The sequence below is a fragment of the Triturus cristatus genome, chromosome 7 (genome assembly GCF_964204655.1).
Source record: "Triturus cristatus chromosome 7, aTriCri1.1, whole genome shotgun sequence".
Taxonomy (NCBI): domain Eukaryota; kingdom Metazoa; phylum Chordata; class Amphibia; order Caudata; family Salamandridae; genus Triturus; species Triturus cristatus.
The window spans coordinates 777,796,567-777,806,452 of record NC_140590.1 but is presented as its reverse complement, the minus strand read 5'-3'; the positions used below and the strand labels follow the sequence as shown (position 1 = coordinate 777,806,452).

Below are 9,886 nucleotides of genomic sequence, written 5' to 3'. Positions count from 1 at the left end.
TGGGTCATGTTCACGCTATACAAAACTTTATATAAATAAATAAAATAAATATAAATCAAATTCTTATAACCAAGTTTCTCCCGGCCTGCGTTCCGCCCAAAAGGGCCAATCTGATCAGGTCCTGCCAAACATTTCGGCTATGCAGATCTCTGCTTTCATATAAACTGCTGGATCTTCTGCAGTGATGGCCCCGGACAACATCCCAATCAAAGTCCTACAGACAAATATCGATGACTGGAATAAATTTCTAGCCCCACTTTTCCAATATTGTTTAGAGACTGGTAAAATACCAAAATTTTGGCGAAGGAACATAGTGGTCCCGCTCTTAAAAAAGGCTCAAGATTGAACCCATCCAACTACAGACAAATAGCCCTCCTAGATGCCACTGGAAATATCTTTGCAGCATGTGTATTGGATCATCCAAAAGACTGGGCATTCCCGAAAAATGTGATTCCTCATACACAGGGCTGGCTCCTGGCCAAAACACTCAACTTCCGATAATATTGCAGTTCTCCAGACTATCCATGAAAAGTATGTTATGTTAAATTCACAAAAAGTTTAGTGTGCTTTTATCTATTTTTTGACCGCTTTTGACAGCCCAACATTATGGAAATTGTCTAGGGATTCCCACTGATCTTCTTACAGTAATTATCTCCCTGCACACGGCAAGATGGTGTAGAGTTCAAATTGGGGGGAGAAAAGGGCTTCACCAAAACAATCCCCACAATGCATGAATTGAAACAAGGATGCCTTCTAGCACCCATGTTATTTTCCATTTACATAACTGATCTACCGGAGTGCTTTTCCCAAATTAATAATTCCCCACCAAAATGAGCACAGAACGATATCCACTGCTTGATGTACGCAGATGATATTGTTATATTTGATCGTACCCCAATTGGCTTGCAAAGAAATCTAAATGAACTAAACCAATACGCAAAAGAATTTTTTTTGGTCCCCAAAATATCTAAAACCAAAATCTTACCTTTTAGTAGAAGAAAGAAATCTCTGCCTTTTACATGGTCACTGGGAGGCAACCCAATTGAGATAGTGAAAGAATATGGATACTTGGGCCATATCTTTTCGTATAATTTACAAGACGCTCCCCATCTCCAACATCGTGGGCGAAAGGCAGACTTCCATATCGGGGCACTACAGAGATTTTATTGCTCAACCGGAAATAGACATTTGACATCCCTACTGGAGGTTTACAGTATGAAAATCCCACCCATTCTATCATATGCCTTGGAATTCACACAAATTAAAACATGGCAATTGATAAAAGTAAAGGAAGGAATCATTCTTTGGAAACTGTTGAACTCTCTCTAACAAGCACATTTGGTCGAGTTGTCTCAAATATTATTAGGTGGGCCTTTAATCTCTCTCATGGAGTTCCTGGCACATTCAGATTTATATAAAAATTGGAGACTTTTAGAGATGCATCGGCTCGGTACACCTTTAATTGGAACCTCATAAAAGATCTTGGTGTCACATTGCACTGTAGCACTTTTGCAGGCCTGGTCCTCCTCAGCGCATCTGAAGCCCTTTTTGAAACATATGACGCCGAGAACAACCCATGAATTGGATAAAGATTATTGCATCCAATTAAAGTATTCAAAAAAATGTGCGGAAAATATAGTATATAAAACCCACGAGCAATATCTACAGTTCCAGTTAGAGCACAGAGTAAGGCTCTGTATCCTTCTTCTGGAATTGGGAATTCTCCCTTTAAAAGCATATTCTGCCAGATAGATCAGCCCAGAAAACTCTCTAGGTAAATGTGACTTGTGCAACGGCGGATCACAAGATCTCTCTCATGTATTACTAATTTGCCCTAATCCAATTTTGGTAGAGGCTCAGCGTCGATTCATAAAGCCAATCCGTTTAAGACACAACGCTATTTTAGTTCAAGATCTAATCACGCTGTGTAAGTCTCCCCCCAATGAATTTGTGTGCTACAACTTGTTTACGTTTTTAAAGAGTTTCTTAAATCTATTTTTAAAAAGTGTACAAATCTAATAGTTTTAATTAATGTATGTTGTTCTTGCGGACCACAAACTACTTTAACCTATTTAATCTTATAAAGAGTTTGGGGTTTTTTAAAAGTCGTTTTTAAAAATAATTTAACATGGTATATTCTTATGTAATTGTATTTGTTGACCTCAGTTGAGGTCTGGATCAAATAAAAAATTATTGAATTGAATTGAAATTGACATACCACTGGACGTCACAGCATCCCAAAAAAGTCAAGGCCCTGATTACAAGGATGCTGATAAATTCTGTTGTGTGTTATATGAGATAACTCGGATAACCGTACACATGGGAAATCTGAGTTTTGCCGTCACTACCACACCCATTGCAGTTTTCTACAGATATATTTTAGCAGGTCAAACCTGTTGGTATTTAAATGCCCGATTAAGACTGGTGCGTACCGATTTTGGTGTGGCAAACACAGATCTCTTCTGTTATTCCCCATGTTCAGAATATCAACTCTGGATAGGAGGTATTTACTGGACCCAGTAAATGCCTCATCCCACAGTGTTGATATTTACCTGGTGTGGTAAATACCTCAGCCCCATCCAGGATACTTGTAATGCAGGCTGCAGTGTAGAATCACTTTTTGGGGGATGTAGAGTGATGGTGGGGAAGCAACCAACTGGAAGAAACAGCTTCTTAACCCTATGAGTGATATGAGTGTCTAAGGGGTCACCTAGTTGCAACCAAAAATGCATTTTTCCCAGTGGCAGATGAGGTGCGGCTCTAGAAGTAGCAGCGTCCCCAAAAACACCCAATTGTACAGTTTGTCTATAGAGTCTATCAAGGTGAGGTGTTGGCACAACTCACTTGAAAATACAGCTTCAGCCATTGCTTGTAAAATAAGTCTACGAGTTTTACCATGAACAGTAAAAATACAATGCTCTGGAAAGGACTAGCTGTACTACCTCCAACAAGATTACTAAGGGTCTCTGATGGTCACTCATGAGTGGCAGTGCTCTAATCCACCATGAGAGGCAGCCACACAAGAACCATCAATTACTACAACTAAGAAGAGTCCACCTGGGGCACATGATGATCAACGTGCAATCTCTGGGCATCACTGCCACTGAACCTTCTTCACCAATGGAAGCCGCGCTCCTCGTTATGTGAGCCACGGAGCAGGCGGCACAGAGGGGCAACAGAACTACCATGTTTGAAGAACTCTTCATGGATTAGTGCAGGGAGGGCGGATGTCGGAGTAGGCCCTGGTGGTAGGGCTACTGCTCGCTGGACAAAAGGTCAGGCTGTAGTTCATGAAATACGGGCTGATGCCCAGGGCACAAGCAAGAACAAGTCAAAGGTATGTACTTTGATGTAGCTTTTCAAATCTGACGCATGAGATAAGGCTGCAAAGGCCTGCTCCCTCCAGAAAGACAAATATACATTCCGCGTTGTGTCACTTTTGCTTCAAACTCTTACACTACATTTGGCTGAGCGCTCTGTCTATCATAGCAGTGAATTAGGCCTGGGTTCTCTCAATTTCTTTTCAGTGAGCTTAGCTGGGCACTTTATACGTCTTTGCAGTGAATTTGCCTGGGTTCACTCTTCTTTTACAGTGTGTTTGGTTGGGTCCAGTCACTGTACTGGAGGCTGTCTCCGTCTGCGCACTTAATTTGCCGGTTGCTCTCTTGCCTCACAGTGAGCTTGTCTGGACGCTCTGTCTTTGCAGTGGTTTTGGTTGAATTCCCCCTCCTTTACAGTGAGTTTGGCTTGGTGCACCTTCTGTCTTAGCAGTGCATCTGGCTGCATGTTCTAGCTTTCGCTTTACAGTGAGTTTACTTGGGTGCTTGATCTATCTTTGCAGTAGGTGTGACTGAGTTCTCTCCCATTGCTTACAGTGAGTTGGCCGAACACCGTATCTCCTTTTGTAGTGAGTTAGGCCAGGTCTTCTGTCTCTCGTTACAGTAACTAGGCTTTGATGCTCTGCCTTTCTTGATTAAAACGTCTTTGCAGTGAGTGCGACTTGGTTATCTCTTTTACTGCCTTTACCATGAGCTCGGGAAGGCGCTGTATCTATCTTTGCAGTGATACTGGCCGGGTATTTTCTGTCTCTATTCAGTAAGTCCAACAGGGTGCTCTTATCTGTCAGCAGTGAGTCTCGCAGGGTGCTCTCTCACTCTTTACAGTGAGTTTGGCAGGTTGCTGTACCTGTCTTTGCAGTAAGATAGCAAAACACACAAGATAGTACAGGAATTACCCCTCTTTGGCATTGTGTTCTCTTTGAAGTGTGCATTTTACTTCCCAATAATACCCATGATAACTGGACTTAAGTGTCTGCCCCCCATAAGTTTTCCGACCATTGGCAGTACCAAAGAGTGAGAACCAGGCTCTGATAAAAACCCACATGAAACAACCATGGCCTGTCTTCCACTGACCCTCAACATCATTCTCAACACTATTTGGCAGAAGAGTGGTATTAACCTCTATTTTATATAGTGCTTCCTACCACACTCCTGCTATTTCTATGCGCTGTAAATGATAAATGTTATTATTACCCAACTGTGGCCTGGTGGAGAAGTAACGAGGAAGTGACTCGATAGTTGTCTCAGGAATATGCTATTTATTCGTGGGTCACATGAACGTAAAGGTATAATGGATATGTCCCGAAAAATGAGAAAACAAAGAGTGGGAGTTCAAGGAATAACTGTCCGGCGATTCCTTCTCCTGGTAAGGATCCGGGCTTGGTCAGGCTTCATCCTTTCCCGGTTCAAAGGGGGGGGGGGTCCTTTTCCGGCCGTCGATCGGTTCCCCAGGCGTCGGAGGAAAGGAAAAAGAACAAAGAAACAAAACTAGGTGTCAGAACCTTCGTTGTGAGAGCCACGAACTGATAGGAAGGGAAGTGAGGGATCACCCAATCTCTTGACCCAACAACGTGTATGCCAGACCGCTATGGAGGTGGTGACGTGCTCGGGGTATCCCTAAGAGACAATACGGGGCTAGATCCCCTCCCCGGTCTCTGGGTCCCGCCCCAGGTTGGTGGTTTCAGTATGGCCCCTAGAGTGCCCCGTACCTTGTGAAGCCATGCCCCTCCAGGGACATGGCTCGCTTGCTGGCGGTACCGGAACGGGTCCGGCTCCCTTCTTTCAGGTGGTTCCTCGCTCCTCACTGGGGTCGTCTGGGTGAAGGTCTCCGTCTCTGGCTCGGAGTCAGGAGTCTCGTTGCGCGGTTGGGGTGGTATCGCGAAGGTCTCACACTGTAGCGGAGGACTCCGTTTCTCTCCCGCCCACGGCGTTTTTCTCTCCCTTCCGACTTCCGCGTCTCTTAACTCCGCCTTTGGATCAGGTGGTCCGGTCACATGATGTTCTCCTCTCTGACGCTGTGGCTCTGCGTTAAAGGTAAAGAGCCCTGGCGCTACAGGTCCCGGCTGAAAAGGGAGACAAGGAGACAGATAAGAGGGAAACGGGTCGTCTGTCGGGCCGTCCGGTGACGTCCCGTCACACCAACTTAATGCTACTCAATGTACAAACACTGGAAAGATATTATGAGAGGATATCAGAGACATTCCCTCTGTGCATTTCCTCTGCGTCTGCTATGATTTTGGCTTGTTGCAGTGGAGTGGTTGTTCTCTCTCTTCATAGCGAATCTTGCCAGAGAATCTCTCTGCCTCTAGCATGATTTTGTCTGGGAGCTCTCACTGGAGGGGCGTTGCTGGGTACTGTCAGTCAATGCGTCATCTATGGCGCAGGAGTGGCCTGCAGCGAGTTAGTCATGGTAATCTGCCTGTTGCTAAATTGAGTTTTTATGTTGATATTTATTAAACAGATTTGCAGTCTGTGTATATATGCCTACTGTCCTCATGCGTTTTTGTCAGAAACATTAGTTGTCACTGATAGCCCATATGTTTTGGGTGGAAAATCCAAAGGTTCGCTGCCAGGGTTCAATAGTATTGGCTGTCCATTGTTTCTAGGTGCAACCTGGCCGTTCTAAGAAGGTGGCCTGATCCATAGCATCTTTCTAGGCATGGCTGTCAAAGCAAGAATTGAAAAAGAATGGTCTTGCCTTATAGAATGTCCTGCTTTTTGAGCAGGATAGTCTTACAGCACTATCTTTCATCAACAGGGAGCTAGTGGGGCAAAGAAATATATTGGTTTTTAAAGGCTACCATCCAGTCATTTTGCCACCAATTTCATTTCTTAATTCACAGTGAATTGTTTCTCTTTGATAATTTCAGGGATGGACCAGTTGTTATGTTTCAGCTTGTCAGATAGTTTGTCTGCTTCGTATTCTTCTATATCAATGATTCAAGCAAAACTCCTCCTAAGAATAACAGGCTAGATGTACGAAGCAAATGAATGTGAGTTTGTAAATTGCAATTCTTAGTGAATTGGAATTTAGGAATCAGTATTTGGTATGTATGAATGTGAGCGTTTAGCCATTACCGATCCGGTATGAGTCGCATTTGCTATTTAAGGAATCGCAAATAGCGATTCGGTAAATAGCGAGAGAGTCATAAATACCGAATTGTTACCTGCCATTGAGTAATGACAGCACAAACAAGAAGTAGAGCAGCAGCAGATCTATCAGAACATTGGAGAGCCTTCAGACAGGTGATAGCCAACACAATCCAATTGGGATCTGCAGCAGTCACAGCCCTCCCCCCCGACCCACCCCCCGGGAAAGCAGGAAAATGTCCAGGAAGAATTCTGAGAAGGAGAGGAAGCTTGGAGGGAGGAAGAGGAAATTGAAATTCTCAGAAAAACTGTTAGAAATACTCACTGAGGACTGTGTTGCAAACCATAATGCCTTGTTTGGGAAAACATCCCTCTCTGTGCCAGAGGCACAGAAGAAGAAAATCTGGATAAAAATCCAGGAGCTGATCAACTCTGTGGAGGTCACACAGAGATCCACTGAAGAGATCCGCAAAAGGTGGTACGACCTTCGAGCTAGGACCAAAGAAGAGATGGCAACCTGTGGAACTGAGGCCTGTGCAACAGGAGGAGGACTTCCAACCCAGCCCCCACCAACTACCCAGGAGGAAATGATTAAGCCCACCATGGAGCCAGTGTTCTGGGCTCAGCAACATTGTCACTTCAGAGGCTCCTTCTACTTCTAAAGGTAAGAGTTACACATATTACAGTGTCACAATAACATGTCTGCAAGAATATGTGAGCTAACAGTGTAACCATGTTAGGCTGGGAAATGTTTAGCTATGATGGAATGTAAGAAAAACATCATTAGAAGTGTTAGGCCTACGCTGGTAGTGCATTATGGAATATTTAGTACTGCATTATGAACACCTATAGCACAACACAAAACTATCATTCTAAAATTGATACAAACAAAAGTGAACATAACATATATTTACACACTGCATCTCGGAACAGGAGTCCAAAGGACAGGGTCAGGAAACCATATATATGTCCAGTCAAGAAGGCAATGAGTCTATAATGCCACATACATCACCCAAGAGGCAAAGTAGCAGTCCTGAACATGGCAGACACTGACCACTGAGGAAGTCGATGATGTAGGGAGTCCAAATGTCCCAGAAGAACCTGCAGTGAGGCACAGACAAATGCACAGGGGACACGTGTCTGACATCACAGTGTTGTTAGGCAGCCATATCGCAGGCCAGAGTCCACAGAAGCTATGGGCAATATTACACCGGTGTTGGTTGGTCTTGAAGCCTCCATGTTGAAGGTACAGCACCTACAACACAAGCAAATGTGCATCTTTATGAAAATTTTAACTGGAATAGAAAGAAGCATCACAACTGGCTTCCAACAGTAGCAACAACCACTGAAGATTCCCCAAACGTCTCTGGAGGCAAAAGTAGACTCAAATACAGAAGCTATGAAGAATCTGTGTGGCCAAATGCAAGAGGACAATGCAATGCAGAGACGTACTCAACACCATCTAGTCTCCCACATGGATATGTTGAGTCACTCAATCAATCATCTTGCACAGGCTACATCAACCCTCTCACCCCATACTGTAGGGCTGCAGGATGAAATGGGCTTTTATAGTGGCAGTGTTGCACGGGCCTTGTGCAAGTGACCACTATAGTAGAGGGTTTACAGACCGCTCAAATAGCACGGATCAGATGGGCATGCCGAAAGAGAGGACCTTTCCAATATAAGCAGTGTCTGTGAATGAGGCAATAAATGTGCTTCACAGTAGATCAAGAGGTATTGTTGTTACAAAAGGTTCCACTACATCAATGCGACAAAGTTAAATTCACAGTCGAAGCAAACAGTAATAAGTTTTACATTTGCACCACATTGATTTGGCATTTTGCGCTATTTCAGTAACGTGTACCAATGTACTTTCATTTGAACATTATGAGGAGTGAAAAGTTATTTATAATTCCCTTTACAACCTGAGAACTAAAGGTAATTTTGTTTAACACTGCACTTCTTGTGTTTAGCTTTGTGCAAAATATATTACACATAATCATTCACATACCTTAACCCGTTCCCCGCGGGGGTAATTCCCCCGCGGCGCGGGGGGGCGGCGTCGGCGACGCTGTGCTCGTGACGAGCCCAGTTCGACATAAGCACAGCTCCACTGTGTCTCATGACGAGCTGGACTCGTCATGAGCACCAAAGCGTTTAAAAGTAATTTTTTGCAATGGCTGTATGTCTGGCTCTTCCTTCTGCTGCCAATGTATCTTCCTGCGTTTCCTGTGATTGTGGTTTTTCTGTGGAATCTGATTTCTACATATTCTTTGTCAATCCTCTCCACTTTGGAAAAGTGAGGAGAATTACACAAGTAGCAATTATCGTGAAACGTGAATTTGGGGAATACTGTAGGACATCCCCACTTTCGTGTAGTGAGCTAAATAAACTTTTCAGTAGACCAAATGTCCTTTCTATTACAGACTGTATTCGTTTGTGTGCTACAATGTTTCATACCTCCCTTTGGCTTCCTGGATGTAGATGTGGTGATAATATCCATGACGTCAGGGCATATGAACTGTCACCTACAAAACATTTGGGGGATGTGGTTACGATATATACAATTTAAAGATATAGGACATTTATGTCATATACATAGGCCGTATTTACCAAGTAAATAGCCATCGTCAAACACTCCTCTGAGAAGACAGGAGTAAATGCTGCTATGCCTGAACATGAAAGAGTCATGTTTACTGCCACGGTAGTTTGCAACAAGATCTGTGATGATATATTTTGCATCACACACCACTTGTATATTTAGTGAATGGATGTTTTTTTCTATTTCTAAATATATACTCATTGTAGGAGGGAGGGCATATGGGAACATGGGTGCCATCAATATAACTCATTACATGGCTAACATGGGCAATGCTGTAAAAATTCAATTTTGCTACCTGCAAAGTAATATGGTGACGTATTCTCTGTACCATTGCATCTAGACAATCATTAAAAAACCTAGAAAGGGATCTCTGTGATACCCCACCTGCAGCAGCAATGACACCTTTGTAAGTTCCAGAGGCTAAAAAGATGGAGCGAGCATACTACTTGCACATGGGTGGGTATGGCAAAGCTCACAAAAGTGTTTCTCTCAAGCTGAGTCCTCATTTCTGTAAATAGGTCTAAAATAACTGCGCTACTCAGCCTGTACTTATCAAAAATGTCCTCCTCTGTTTGTGCAAGGAGTGTCAGCCTCACTCTGAAAATACGTTCCCGTTTCCTCCTCCTCTGCACAACATTGAGAATCTGCATCCTCCTCTCAATCACGTAGAGCGCTGCCATTGTGGAACACTCAGATGCATTTTGGGCCTTTTTATATAGGTTGCACCTGATTATCACCTGATGGTAATTTATATGTGCTTAAACCACATTTTGCGTCTATTTGGTATTTGCGAGTGGTTGATACAGACTATTTGTGACTTGGCATTTAGGAATCGGTAACAGCGACTCGCAAGCTC

General features: G+C 43.6%; 1 protein-coding gene across 7 annotated transcripts in view; it reads right to left on the bottom strand.

The window, feature by feature from the left end:
- Positions 1-4,579: 4,579 nt before the first annotated feature.
- Positions 4,580-9,886, bottom strand: part of SLC16A3 (solute carrier family 16 member 3) — a 160,535-nt gene continuing 155,228 nt past the window's right edge. For 4 of the 7 annotated variants that reach the window (XR_014966608.1, XR_014966604.1, XR_014966603.1 and 1 more), the window contains 2 exons: positions 7,483-7,683; positions 4,580-5,401 (listed from right to left, as the gene is read on the bottom strand). The gene's annotated coding sequence lies outside the window, so the exon portion shown is untranslated. Of the gene's footprint in view, positions 5,402-7,330; positions 7,684-8,888; positions 8,957-9,886 lie in introns of those variants that run through there. The other 3 variants (XR_014966602.1, XR_014966605.1, XR_014966606.1) reach the window with 2 other exon arrangements.